Raw genomic sequence first — 14880 nt, 5'->3', positions numbered from 1 at the left:
GTAGAGCTGCAGAAATTGTGATTCTAGTCTGAACCCAGCCATTAACTTTCCTTATGTCTTGGACAAGTCAGCTACTTCTTAGGCCTATGTTTCCTCCTCTTTAAGAGACTTTGGATCAGATCTTTTCCAAAACATTCTCCAGCAATAAAGTTTGGTGTTTCTGACTCCGTCACATCCTTGGAAAAGGGATGCATTGTAAGAAAGCACTGACGTGGTTACTGCCAAATTGTGTGTCTTCTCTATGGACTATACCCAGTGAGCCAAATGAGAAATGAAGGTTAGGGGAAAACAGAGGGAAAGAGTACAGCTGCCCATCCCAGCATACAAATGCATCTCCATTAGGAAAGTGTAAGAACGTGCGTGAGCACTACAGATGGCCGGTGATTAGTACCATCTTTGCAGTGAAAGATGATGTAGCCCACATTTCCATAATATGAAGTGTATCTGCTGGTCTGAGAGTCCCTTACACAGAGGTTTCCCTAGTGCACATGGGGAAAGAACAGGAAGGCAGGCTGGAAGGGAAGACACCAACATATTGTACAAACCAGCTAGGTTTATAGATATTGTCTCAGTATCTTCACCGCAGCCCTACGAAGTCATTAATATAAGCTCTATCTGCAGAAACCTGAACTTGGAAAGATTAAGCAATTTAGCCAAGTAAAAAAATACAACAAAACCCTGATAAGGGGCAGAGCTGGGATGCAAACGTTGTCTGAACTACACAAGTGCTTCCCGACATCCCACACTGAATGTGCAGAAAATGTCACGTTCTTTCAATCCTATCTGTTTTCTTCTAGCACCAATTTCTCACCCCTATTTATGCATCTTTTCAGAGCATCACCCAAAGTTACAGAGCATTGCCTGCAGTCCTTGGGGGCAGGGGAGGGAGAGGCATTCATTTTTGTCTCCATTTCCTTTCCTCATAATTATTTTTGCTTCATGACTGCCCATTTCATCCATTTCGGCTTATTAAAAACAAGGCCTCTCTGTTTTTGTATCATACTCTTTATATTGTTGGGAGTGAAATATCTTTAATGGTTCATAGGCAGGCTGATGTCGGTGCTGAGAGCTGTGTCAGCATGGAGACAGCAACGCCACACCATGAAAAGCAATTGCAGTTTTGAGAAGCTGCAGCTATTTGCAATCCTCGTTTCAAAAAGATCACTTTCAGAATGTGGCATTGGATGGAAATGGATGCAGTCATCATTTTTAGGGGCTTTGTTGAGCTGTAGCAGCTGGGAACTCTCTTTTCTCATCTCCTGCAACCCACAGACCCTCACGCAAAACAGGAGGTAAAAATGCCGTTATCCTTAAAATAAAATTCGGCTGCGTGGCTACATATTTTGAGAGATATTTTATGGAAAGAAAGCTTTTTATAATGAAAAAAAATTACAGGAGTTCAAATAAAACCTAACCAGACATGAAAAATATGTGTTTATCCTTAATAGCTATAAAAGAATCAAAATCTCTAGATAAAACCAATAGGTACTCTTCCACTTAGTAAAATGCCCCAGTTGTTCACTCTCCAGTTCCATCATCCTTCTGCCTTTGCTCAAATGCCAGCTCCTCCAGGAAGCCTTGTCCCATTCATTCCATGAGATAATTTTTGTTCTTTCGCCTAACTCCTAATATGTTTTCATCTGAGTACTTTGGTCAGATGTCTCTTTCCTATTTGTACTCTGATTATTTATGCATGAATTTTATCTATACTGTAGGCTTCTTCAAGAAGATATTCACACTTTCATTAATTTGTATATGCCACATTCTGGTCACTGATGAACAGCATTTATAATGGTAGTCCCATAAGAGTATAATGGAACTGAAAATTTTCTATCTCCTAATGATGTCACAGTCATAATATCATAGTGCAACACATTACTTTCTCTATGGTTATATGTGTTTAGGTACACAAATATCATTAGGTTACAATTGACTATAGTATTCAATACAGTAACATGCTGTACAAATTGTGCCTGCGAAGCTATAGGTATACCCCATAGCCTAGTTCTGTAGTAGGCCACACTATCTAGGTTTGTGTAAGCACACTCTGTGATGTTCACACAACAGAATTGCCTCACAATGCATTTCTCAGAATCAGTCCCTGTCATTAAGTGATACATGACTATATTCATTAAACATACATGATTTGACAGTCTACTAGGTGCCAAGGACCTTCCAGGCATTAATAATATAAATACTAGTAAGTATTCCCCATGGTTCAATTTCTGGCTCTGCATCAAAGAACTGTCAATGAGTCATCACCTGAAATCGTACTGTCACCATTGAATTCCACATTCAGTTCTACCAAGATGATCATCAAATCTCTATCATCAGCTTAATCATTCCCCTTTACTTCCACATCCGTTTTACCAAAGTCTTAAGTAGGTTTACTCCTTGATGTCCCACCATTACATTAGATTCAGCATCTACCTGTTCCTTTACATTCTTCACTCTATTGACAGATTAATCATATCAGACTCTACCACTACAGTACATTCCAGGACTTACAACTCTCGCTTCATCAAAGAGGTTTTCCCATCAAATTCCATCATCATTCTCCATGTGTCCTCAGTTTATAGTCTCACGTGTATTTGATCACTCCCTTTTCCTGTCTCCATGCCCAGTCACTGGAGTTAATTATTCTGAAAGTCTTCTTTTATAGTGTCTCTGGCACTAGGAATGATCTAAAATCTTATTTTATTGAGTGAAAGTAGCAAGGCATACAAAAAAGTGTACATTACAACCCAGTTTTTCCCATTACAACCTGCTTCATCCAACCTTTCTCACCTCATGTGTGGTGCTTTGAATAGGTTATTATTTTTTATATTTCTAATCTTTAGCCTCTCCTAACCAGTCAGCACTTTTTAGACTGATTCCTTTTCTTAAATAAACATATTTAATAACCTCAACCTTCCAACAGTTACTCAATAACTTGACACTGTCCAAATAGCAATATGATGCAAATCACAAATGTGAACCATGTATGTAATTTAAATTTTCTAGTAGCCATATTATAAAATGTAAAATAAATATCTGAAATCAGTGTTGATAATATTATATTGACCCAATATAGCCCAAATAGTCTCATTTAAATAGGTGATAATTAATGACCAATATTGAGATATTTCATATTATTTTTCATACTGAATCTTTGCAATCATACATCTCAATTCTTTTTTCATTTGTTTGTTTCTGAGACAAAGTTTCACTCCGTTGTCCAGGCTGGAGTGCAGTGGCAAAATCTTGGCTCACCATAACCTCCGCCTCCTGGGTTCAAGCGATTCTCCTGCCTCAGCCTCCCAAGTAGCTGGGACTACAGGCACGAGCCACCATGCCTGGATAATTTTTGTATTTTTAGTAGAGACAGGGTTTCACTACATTGGCCAGGCTAGTCTCAAACTCCTGACCTCATGATCTGCCCACCCCAGCCTCCCAAAGTGCTGGGGTTACAGCCATGAGCCACCACACCCAGCCTCATACATCTCAAATCTTACTAGCTACAGTTGAAGTACCCTATAGCCATGTGTGACTGGTGGCTACTGTATTGGATGATGCAGTTCTACAAAATACTTTGTGCCTCCCATTTTCATTCCTTGTTTATGCCTCTACTTTTATGTCTGTCCTTCTTCAAACATAATTAAATACTAATTTTATGTAAGTCTCTGTCATTTAAAGTCTCACTTGCCTGGGAAAACTTCCCCAACCATCACAGGACTATGATTTCATCTCATGAGATGCATTAGCTGTACCACTCAGCTGGCATTTCCCATGTGCTATTATTTATAATTAATGCATGAGAACTGTACCCTAGCCAGATTGCCAATATCTTGGAGTCTGATTCTTCTTTCTGTGCCTCATACCACTTAGTATAATGTCTTTCACAGAGAAGACACAGTACATATTTGTTGATGGAGTGATGATAAAATGGAGTTATATAGCATAAATAAACAAATAGATCTTATTAATCAAGTTTTATATGATTTATCAATTGACTGTGATACCACACTATACTATCACGAATTTAATTGTTAGTTTAGGTTTCTGGGTTTTAGTAAAGATTTATTTTCCTAAATGTAATGTATTTCTGTTTTAGAAGGATAAATGAAATATCAGAAATATAAAAATAACACGAACTAAATAGAAAGTCAAGTGACCTGCTATAATTTTAGCTCTGCAATTTATTTGTATATGGAGTGGTGAGAATATTGATAGCTGAACTATAGTGAGCATAATAGTATTACGGAAGACATAATTTAGTGAGCTCCAACAGATATTGTCTGATTATCTTATCAGTATAGAAGAATTCTCAGAAACATATTTAGAAGATTTAATAAAAGAATGTGTTGGAAAAAGTGATTTGATAAGGGATATCCAACAACAATTTGTGATAGGGAGGTTTTCTGCAGTTACTCTGTGGATATGTTGAAAGGCTGTGGCAAATGCTTTGTCAGGGAATGGGAAATGCAATGGTGGGGGATATGTTTACTTATACAAGGAGCCCTTAATGAGATTTCACACAAGAATTACAGATTAAAGTAATGAGTCCTGGTGCAGAGGGTAAAGAAACTAAATGTGGCTAAAATTTTTTCATCACAGGGTTTTTCTTTTTTTTTTTTTTTTTGGATGTTATCACCATTTTATGTGACAGGAACTACTAGTAAACAAAATGGCAGTTAGTTTGAAGGGCATGACTCAATAACATAAAAATTTAGGATAAGTTTGACAAAGCAGATCTTATGTAAAATGTAAAATAAATGAAATCTATACTTAGAGATACACAAACTTCACCATCACTAAACACATTGTTATTTCTTCAAGCCTGTGTATTCCTCATTACAACCCATATCACCTCAATGATACGTGATAGGACTTTTCAAATGTACTCTGATTTTATTGAGATCTCTTGATAGATAGCTCTTGAAGATTTCATGATACAAATATAAAGTATAATAACTGGAATTAGGGAAATGAATTTGGTTGAAAGCCCCACATCAACACTTAATAGTACTACACTCTTCCTGTTAATAATATTGATGCCAAAATCCAAAATTTATATTTAAAAGAGTAATTTTTTAAAAATGCTTCTTAAACTCAATTAGTATTTTTTAAAACTTTCATATCACTACAAACAAAATTAGAGCATTTGTATAGTGTACATGTGCATTTTTAAGATTCATTTTCCACATAACAGTTATTGACAATGGATAAAAGTCTAACATGCAAATGTATATGTTATATATTCTTCTCAAAATTAAGGTTATTGTTAATTTAAATGCAGGCAGAGAGCCTTGTCAGGGAGTAAATTCTTTCTTGGTTGATCGTTACATTTGGCAAATCCACCTGGAAAAGCAGAGCGGGCAGGTAGTAAATGAGCTGGACAAAATTCAGAATGTATGCCAGATGTCATGCAAGAAAGCTGAAGTACAATCTGAAATAGTGATGGGTGGAACACCAGACATAGCAGGTGCCAGAGCCAAGGATAGAGAAGGGAGTATCCAGTGAAGGAGAACAGCCATAACTGGGAAAAAGAAATCAGCACTCAAGCAGAAGGCTGAAACAGACAAAAGTAGGTTTAAGAGAGGAAGCTCTGGATGGGGAGATTCCTTCCTGGAATGTGAATTGAAACATGCTTTCTTTGGCTGATAAAGCTAAAATATCTGAGTAGGAGAGTCTAGCTTAGAGAAAACAGGTTTGGAGCATGGCATCGGTAGAGAATGAGAACTCTGTAAAGGTATCTGTTAATCACAGTTCTAATGAAAATAAAGCAGTTTGAATTTCAGAGATGTAATTCCTACAAAAATCTATTGAATCTCGTAAATGTCTTTTCAGCATTAATATCAATGCAGAAAACTGGCAAATGCCTTTAAAAAGAAATAGAAACAAAAGCATCAAGAGCAGTGATCAACTTTGGGCTTAAAAGATAAAAAAAAAATTACTATTAAGGGCAGCAACAACACATACGGAAAATAAAACTAAACAGACCCTGGACAGGAAACCAGATTCCATGACTACCTTGCTTTGTCACATTTAGACAAATAAATATACTGTTTCTTAAGCTGTTCAATGGATAATATGCTTGATCTTGTCTTCCTCCTCATTATTATCATGGTAGCTCTCTGTTACCTTACTGTGGTCAACTAACCATAACTTACAGAGCCTTACATAATCTAACATCTGACCTGTACCTCCTCTCTCACTCCTCTTAAACCAGGCTTTTCATGGCTCACCATGATCCAACCACACTGGATACATTTGTATTCTCAAGCACTAAAGCTTGTCTCTGGGCCAGAGCCTTTACATTTATTGCTTTCTCTAGAGGTCTTTACCCCTTTCCTCCCGGCATGGCTGTTCTTTCTTTTGTTAATATCTCAGCTCAAATTATCAGCTATCAATAAGGCCTTCCTGACTATCCTCTATAGCGTTACTTAACCCTGCCCATTCACTACCACATTACCCTGTTTAATCTTTTTCATAGCACTTAGTTCTATCTGTAATTATCCATCCATCCACCTGTCTATCTATCTATCTATCTGTCTTTGTCATTTATTACCTGTTACCTATCAGCATAGAATGTATATCTGAGCAGACTATAATTTCAAGTGTCTAGAAAAGAACTCCTGGTAGATGATCAAATATATGTGTTGAATAAATAACTGTTGAGATAAATATTAAGTGCTAAATATCCATTACTTCTTTCTAATCATAGCAGTTATGAAAGATAAGTGTTTTTTTAATGTCTATTTTATTGAAGAGGAGACTGACTTTTTTGAGAGATTGGCTTACCCAAGATCATGTGACTACTAAATATATCTACAAAACTCATACTTCTTCTATTACAATATCTTCCTTACATACTCCCAAATTATTATGTTACATGAGGTAGTGAACAGATTATAAACCATTATAGTAATGTGTTTTATTTCAGTTCTCCTCATTGTCGTTGTGGCATACTTATTTGATAACCATTAGTGAATATTAGCTAGTTTACAATCTTTGAAGCTGCATGGATTTTCTAGTCTTTTTCAGGGGAATAAGAATGTCTAAATCAAAGTCTAGAGGCATATACTCAGGAATATACATCTGCTCATGAATTCCTCTGGGGTTGCATTCCCAATTTTGCTGCTGAGCTCAAAGAAGTCACATTCTATACAGTGACATCAACATTAAGACAAAGCATGGGCAGCTTATCAGAGCATCGAAAAACCTTTCACAAAGATGGTACTGCAGATTGGCTCTTGTCTTCATCTTAGCCATACCAGTAAAGCCTCCCTCTTTAGAAAAAAATGTCAAGAAAAGTTTAGTCACACCATCTTGCTCTTTCAGCATAATAATGGAATAATAAAGTAATAAAATAATAAAGCAATGAAAAATGCTTGCACACTTTCAAGGGAAAGAAAAAGTAAAATATAACTGATGGAAGAGTGAATAAAAATGTATCTATGTAAACCATCCAAAAAAATTTACAAGGGACTAAACAACAATAAACTAAATGCAACATTGATTCAAATTTGAATGAAAATGAGGTAATAAAAATGAAGCCATAAAACGTTACTTAAATTTATTCATCTATTTATGATCACTTTTGCATTTAGTTGAAGTAAAAAAGCTGTTAAACTTTCTCTTGGGTTTTAGGATGAATCTTGGCATATGTTAATTCTAAAAATGTTAAGGTCATCATTGGTCTTTTTAATCAAAACTTTATGTTTACAATCAATATCCTTGATATATAAAAAGTTATTACAATTAATTGTGGAAGACATGTGCTCTAATAGTTAACTAGACAAAAATACATGAAGGAGCATTTCAGAAACTAACAAATGCAAATTAAAAAAAAAAAAAAACTTTTCAACAGAACTGGTAACCAAAGAAACACATATTAAAACAATAGAAGATACAATTTTATGTATCGTACTGGCAAAAATTTTAAAATGATAATATCTACTATTAGCTTCGGTGTGAAAGAAGTTGGCACTCTCCTATCATGCTCATAGGAGTGATAAATGTTACTACCTTTTTGGAGTGTAATTTGGCAATAGATATTATAATTTTTGTAATTTAATATGCAGGCTTAACTGTGTCCAGCAATTCATCCTGAGGAATTAATCATGATTCATGCAAATCTATAGCCTGAAAGACATTTATCACAAGGCTGTTTATACAAAAAAAAAAAAAAACAACAACAAAAAGAACCAACAATAGCATTTTGACAGGTCTAACAAGTTATGCTTCATCCATAAAATTAAAATTTGAAATAACTATGCACTAGCTAAACACATTGTAGAAAAACATTCACATCATTTAAAAATACTCATGGAAACGTAAGTAAAAAATGAAAACATTACACCATTAATTAATTTATAAAATATATATTAATTATAGAAAAGAGATTAGGTAGCTATATACCCAAAAGTCAATAGCAGTCATCTCTCAGTGATAGAATTATGAATGACTTTTGTTTTCTTCTTTTTTCTTCAATGTATTTTGTAAATTTCAATGGTGATTATATTAAATTGCTTTAATCAAAATAAAAATTTGTATTATTTTTATTAAAAGAAAAGGTATAAAATGACTATTATGATTTAATCTTAACTGAAGGTGAGATAATGAGAAAGCTGTGCAATATTACAGGAAATAGAGAAAAGAAGAAAAGAAAGTAAGTTATAGGATTTAAACAGCAACTAAAATAATCATGTCCTTTGCAGCAACATGGGTGGAGATGGAAGCCGTAATCCTAAGCAAACTAACTCACAAACAGGAAACCAAATACCTCATTTTCTCGCTTACAAATGGGAGCTAAATCTTGAGCACATATGGACATAAACACATTAGTCTACAGTCCATAGACACTGTGGACTTAGATGGGTGAGGGAGAGAGGGGAACGTGAGTTGAAAAGCTACCTATTAGGTACTATACTCACTACCTGGATGCAATATACCCATGTAACAAACGTGCACATGGATCCTTTGTATCTAAAAATTAAAGTTGAAATGTAGGATTAAAAAAAGAAAGCAACTAAGTATAAGTAGAATAATGGAAATGATGGAAGAATCATATTTCAGAATCATGTTTCAGTCCAAGAAATCCACCAAGAGAAGGTCCTAGAGCTTTTGTGTTTATCATGTGTGCCAAAAATTCATATTCAGCAAAGCATACAAAGCAAAAAGAAAGAAAGAAAAGCAAAACAAACATTAATTAATATATGAAGAGTTGATATTTATTTCTGGGCCTTGGTAACAACTTAAAAAATTCTGTTTTTGTATCATGCTGCTTTGATTACTGTAGCCTTGTAGGATAGTTTGAAATCAGGTAGCGTGATGCCTCTGGCTTTATTCTTTTTGCTTAGGATTGTCTTGGCAATGTGGGCTCTCTTTTGGTTCCATATGAAGTTTAAGGTGGTTTTTTTCCAGTTCTGTGAAGAAGGTCATTGGTAGCTTGATGGGGATAGCCTTGAATCTATAAATTACTTTGGGTAGGATGGCCATTTTAATGATATTGATTCTTCCTAACCATGAGCGTGAAATGTTTCTCCATCTGTTTGTGTCCTCTCTTATTTCCTTGAGCAGTGGTTTATCGTTCTCCTTGAAGAGGTCCTTTACATCCTTTGTTAGTTGTGATCCTAGGTATTTTATTCTCTTTGTAGCAATTGTGAATGGGAGTTTGCTCATGATTTGGCTCTCTGTTAGTCTGTTATTGCTGCATAGAAATGCTTGTGATTTCTGCACATTGATTTTGATCCTGAGACTTTGCTGAAGTTGCTTATCAGTTTAAGGAGATTCTGGGCTGAGATGATACAGTCTTCTAAATATCCAATCATGTCGTCTGCAAATAGACAATTTGACTTCCTCTTTTCCTAATTGAATACCCTTTATGTTTTTTTTCTTGCCTAATTGCTATGGCTAGAACTCCAAATACTATATTGAATAGGAGTGGTGAGAGAGGGCATCCTTGTCTAGTGCCAGATTTCAAAAGGAATGCTTCCAGTTTTTGCCCATTCAGTATGATATTGGCTGTGGGTTTGCCATAAATAGCTTTTATTATTTTGAGATATGTTCCTTCGATACCTAGTTTATTGAGGGTTTTTAGCATAAAGGACTGTTGAATTTTATTGAAGGCCTTCTCTGCATCTATTGAAATAATCATATAGTTTTTATCTGTGGTTCTGTTTATGTGGTGGATTATGTTTATAGACTTGCATATGTTGAACCAGCCTAGCATCCCTGGAATGAAGCCTACTTGATCGTGATGGATAAGCTTTTTGATGTGCTGTTGCAATCAGTTTGCCTGTATTTTATTGAAGATTTTTGCATCAGGCCAATATCCATGATGAACTTCGGCCCAGGAATCTCCTGGTCTGTGGGCAATGAAAAGTTGTTTGGAAATGTGGTGGGCACTCACCCTCTGCATTGTTCTTGCTGGGAACTGCACTGTGAAATTGTTCCTATTCAGCCATCTTGGATCCTCCCCTTAACTGAGAATCCACTGAATATTTCTTTTAAGTAATATCAAGCACCACATTTAGCTATGATGTCTCACTTACTGTTGTGATGGTGTTATTTGTGCAGTCTATAGTACTTTACACTGTACAAAGCATTTGTATTCACTTTATCCCACTTATTCCTACAAAAACCCTGTAAAGTTATTTGTATAAGTTCCATTTTACAAATGAAGAAACAAAAATCTGAGATGTTGACTTCCCATCATCCCCTAATGTTCAAAGCCAAGGGAAACTAACAAAACCAAATCTACCATGGATTATTCTCAGGCTGAGCATTACCTTGAAAAATGCCAGTCATGCCAGCCATGAAATTTCTGCATTTTATTTTCCTTCTATAACAATACACTATAATTCCAATATTGTTTGCTCTGTTTCTGTGATTGATCTCTATGAACATGTAAAAGCAACTGATTTTTTAGTATTCCCATATAGATTTTACAGCTACTTTCAGCAAATCATATTACAGTTTCTCCATATTCTATGCACATGTTGCAAAGAAAGAGTATTCAAGTTCTGCAAATTATGTTGACTTCTTTGAAAATCTTAGCAAAGCTCTATACAGCCATGCATCACTTAGCAAGAAGAATAGGTTCTGAGAAATGCATCCTTAGGCAATTTTGTCACTGTGCAAACATCACAGAATGTACTTAAAGAATCCCAGATGGTTCAGCCTACTACACACTTAGGTTATGTGGTATAGCCTATTGTTCTTAGGCTACATGCCTGTATAGAATATTACTGTACTGAATATTGTAAGCAACTCTAACACAATGGTCAGTGTCTGTGTGTCTAAATATAACTAAACAAGTAAAAGATACAATAAAAATATGGTACAAAAGATGAAAAAAAAATGCTACACCTGCGTGGGGCACTTATGATGAATGGAGCTTTCAGGACTGGAAGTTGCTCTAGGTAAATCAACACGCAAGCAATGAGTAATGTGAAGAACTAGGACAAGACTGCATGCTACTATAGAATGAAGTACAGTTATATGCTATATGAAGTACAGTTTATGAACAGCACACACACAGGCTATGGCAAATGTATTTTAAAATATTTCCTTTCTTCAGTAATCAATTAATCTTAGTTTACTGTAAGCTAACTTTTCTTTTTAAATATTTTTTCACTTCTATTTTTATTTTACTTTAAGTTCTGGGATACATGTGCAGAATGTGCAAGTTTGTTACATAGGTATACATGTACCATGGTGGTTTGCTGCACCTATCAACCCGTTATCTAGGTTTTAAGCCCCACATGCATTATCTGTTTGTCCTAATGTTCCCCCAACCGCCTGCACTCCCCGACAGGCCCCAGTGTGTGATATTCCTCTCCTTGTGTCCATGTGTTCTTATTGTAAGCTAAGATTTTTTTACTTTATAAACATGTTTTGAACTTTTTGACTCTTTTGTGATAACACTTAGCTTAAAGCACACATTGTACAGTTGTACAAAAATATTTCTTCCTATTCTGAATATCTACATTTTTTCTTGTTAAATTTTTTGTGTATTAAAATTTTTTTTACTAAAAATTGAGATACAAACACACCCATCAGTCTAGGCCTACACAGGGTAAGAATCATCAGTATCACTGTCTTCTATATCTACATCTTGTCCCACTAAAAAGTCCTCAAGGGCAATAACACACATGAAGCTGTCATCTCCTATGATAATAATGCCTTATTTTAGAATACCACCTGAGACCATTTTGTAGTTAACATTTTTTAAAATAAAGAGTATACTGTAAAATAACCATATGAAGTATAGCATAATATAGAAAATACATGAACCACTTACATAGTTATTTGTTATCAAGTATTAATGCCATTTCTTTTAATAGCAAAAACTGCAATTACTTTTGCACCAACCTACTATTATGTGCCATACATGATTGTACATGCTATGAGTAATGCATTGTGCTATACATTACAACAGCTACCACATCACTAGGAAGTAGGAATTTTTCAGCTTTACTATAATCTTTTGAGACCACTGTCATATATGCAGTCTATTGTTGACTGACATATTATGCAGCATATAACTGTACTTCATTCCTAATTTGATTTATAAGGTGTTTATGTCACAAAAGTTGTGTTTATTTAAGAGATGTACCTTAGGAGAAGTGATTTAAAATACTTCTTAAATAATTTGACATCCACAGACCTTTGAAGACAATTTAAAGGTTAAATTGGCAGCACATTAGACTAATTGCTAAAATATTATATTTTTGCATACTACCTACACTGTGAATATTTAAACATAAGCATTAGTCTCTAAAAAACACAAGAAATAATTAAAATTAGCTTCTGGCTCCTAGAACTCTTTTTCACTCTCATTCTGGTTATTTAGAGGATATACACATCCAAATAGATACATCATCTAGCATCCTGACTCTGGGTACTTTTATCTGTTCTCATTCAATGACCTTTGCGTCCACTTCATGACAGCCACTCACTGTCTTAGATATATGCTGGCAAGTCTCAAAATTAGTTGTGTAACTCAGACTTATCCTTTGGCTTCTAGAAACCCTTACCCAACTGAACATTTCCATTTGATTGTCTCACAAGCATTTAAAATATAATATGTCCAAAATGGAATTCTTCTATTCCACTTAAATCTTATTATATTCTCAGTCTTCACCGTCTCAGATGGCAGCACATATACCCAGTTGTTCAAGCCAGAAACCTGGCCATCATTCTTGGTTCCTTATTTTGTCTTACCTTCACATTAAGTGCCTCAGCCAGCCTTTTCTCTGTACCTTCTAACTATCATAAATCCATCCAGTATCTTTTACATCAACTGTTAATATGGTGGTCCAAGCCTTCTTAAAAAATTTCACCTCCACTTCCTATCACTGTCTCCTCAACATAATCTTCACACAGCAAACAGATAATCTTTTAAAACAAAAATCACAAGAATACCAACTCCCATTAATTTATCCATGCATTTCAGACTCCACATTAAATGTATATTTCACATCGTTATACTTTTTTGGAGGTTTATTAAGGTATAATTATCATACAATATACTACATGCATTAAAGCATACCATTTGATGAGTTTAGACACAAGTATATGCCTAGAAACTCTTGAGCACACTCTAACACTCGTATCCATCAGCTCCAAAAGTTTATTTATGGACCTTTAATATCTCCCTCTTCCCTTTCCCTCCCATGTCTGCAGAGCACCACTGATAAGCTTTATGTAACTCAAGATCAGTTATTAATTTTTCTAGAAATTTACAGAAATGAATTAATGTCTCTACTTGCCTCAGCTGTTCACATAGAGCCCAGGTTAATTTCTTCATTTCCACTCTTCCAAAAAGAAAAAAAAGTGAACAAGTTTAACGGAAATCATTGAGAAAGTGCAAACATAGGGGCCCAGTTTTTAGAGTTACTTATAAATTATAAAACTCCTGAAACACTACAACACTTTCATGGACTTGTATCTTTCTCAACCTTGATAAAAAAATTATATTAATAATAAACTTCCAGGTTTGTTGTTGTTGTTTTGAGACGGAGTCTAGCTCTATTGCCAGGATGGGGTACAGTGGCACAGCCTCGGCTCACCACAACCTCTGCCTCCTGGATTCAAACAATTCTCCTGCCTCAACCTCCTGAGTAGCTGGGACTACAGGTGCCCACCACCATGCCTTGCTAATTTTTTTGTATTTTTAGTAGAAACAGGGTTTCACCATATTGGCCAGTTTGGTCTCAAACTCCTGACCTTGTGATCTGCCTGCCTCAGCCGCCCAAAGTGTTGGGATTATAGACGTGAGGCACCATGCCTGGCCTCTTTCTTTTATAACATTATTATTATAGTCTGGGAGATTTTGTCTTTCTATAATAGAAATTCTATAATGTTGTTTAAAGAAACTCAATGGGATTTTTTATGTTTACCAAGAAATTAAAATCCTAACAAACGTTTTCAGTACAAAAAATACTCCCTTTTGTAGGAATTCTTCATAGGCTTTTCCAGCACAATTTTGTTTTTATTTAATGACACTTGATGGTTCTATATGTTATTTCTATTCTATTACATGTAAGTTTGATTGGGGAATACATTTAATATTTGGAAACTATCATTTCTTTTTCCAGAATCATAATATGTTTTGCTTCTTGTTGCTTTGAAAGGAAGACTTTAAATTGCCTTTTTACAACAATAAATGTGAAAGGAAAAGTCAAAATACAAACAATTTTACTTTTTGTTGGAATTTGACATTTCCACTAGCTAAGTAATATAAACATGCATCACCTAAATCAGCAGTATTTTAATAGCATCGTTTTCACATTTTAATTGTTGTCACATTTCTTCTTTGTTTAGGGAGACGTCTGGTGAACACCCGTGGGATCTAAAGAACAAGTAAGATTTAAAGCATGCTAGGTTGTG

General features: G+C 35.0%; 1 protein-coding gene across 36 annotated transcripts in view; it reads left to right on the top strand.

Annotated features, from left to right (window-relative positions):
- Positions 1 to 14880, top strand: part of PTPRD (protein tyrosine phosphatase receptor type D) — a 2336513-nt gene that overhangs the window by 1616978 nt on the left and 704655 nt on the right. For all 36 annotated transcript variants that reach the window (XM_078368970.1, XM_035293431.3, XM_078368938.1 and 33 more), the window contains exon 10: positions 14815 to 14853. The gene's annotated coding sequence lies outside the window, so the exon portion shown is untranslated. The remainder of the gene's footprint in view (positions 1 to 14814; positions 14854 to 14880) is intronic.

This window comes from Callithrix jacchus, chromosome 1 (assembly GCF_049354715.1).
Source record: "Callithrix jacchus isolate 240 chromosome 1, calJac240_pri, whole genome shotgun sequence".
Classification (NCBI taxonomy): Eukaryota; Metazoa; Chordata; class Mammalia; order Primates; family Cebidae; genus Callithrix; species Callithrix jacchus.
This window is presented reverse-complemented; position numbering and strand designations above follow the sequence as displayed.